This window comes from Olea europaea, chromosome 2 (assembly GCF_002742605.1).
Source record: "Olea europaea var. sylvestris chromosome 2, O_europaea_v1, whole genome shotgun sequence".
Taxonomy (NCBI): domain Eukaryota; kingdom Viridiplantae; phylum Streptophyta; class Magnoliopsida; order Lamiales; family Oleaceae; genus Olea; species Olea europaea.
In genome coordinates this window covers 7,097,061-7,097,923 of record NC_036238.1, presented here as the reverse complement: position 1 = coordinate 7,097,923, position 863 = coordinate 7,097,061, and positions in this window count along the sequence as shown.

The window sequence follows — 863 nt, the reverse complement described above, 5'->3', positions numbered from 1 at the left end:
AATCAGAATTCGTGGATTTAGAATATGCGATGCAGGCCTCCAATGCATCTGATGGATTCTGCTGTGTAAATGACTCTTCAATCATTTTATCGATCATGTCAACCCTGAAACATCTGTCAGTCTCTATTGGCAATTTCATGGCCTTGAAGACATTGAATGAAATCTGTTCTTCTCCCAATCTCAGTAACAACTGCCCATTCTGAACGTCGATCAAAGCTCTGCCTGTGGCTAAGAATGGTCTGCCCAGTATTAAAGGAACATCTTTATCTTCTTCCATATCCAAAATCAGAAAGTCTGCTGGGAATATGAATTTCTCCACTTTAACCAACACGTCTTCAATTATTCCTCGTGGATGTGTTAATGATCTGTCAGCTAGCTGTAAAGTCACCGTGGTAGTTTTTGCTTCTCCCAATCCTAATTTCCGAAAAACAGACAATGGCATTAAGTTAATACTTGCACCAAGATCACATAAAGCTTTATCAAAATATAATTCACCAATGGTACAAGGGACAGTGAAACTCCCTTGATCTTTCAATTTTGGTGGGAGCTTTCTCTGAATCCTGGCACCACACTCCTCGGTTAGCATAACTGTCTCATGATCTCCTAGCTTCTTTTTGTTTGACAGGATGTCTTTCAGGAATTTTGCATAGCTAGGCATCTGAACCAGTGCTTCAGCAAATGGGATGTTGATATGGAGCTTCTTGAAGACCTCGAGAAACTTCTTGTATTGTTGTTCCATCTTTTGCTTCTTCAGCCTCTGAGGGAACGGTATGGGTGGCTCATAGGGGTTTACAGCTACAGTTCCTTTGTCCCTTGAGTTTCCTTTATTTACTCTCGGTGTTGGCTCTTCTGTCTGTTCTTCT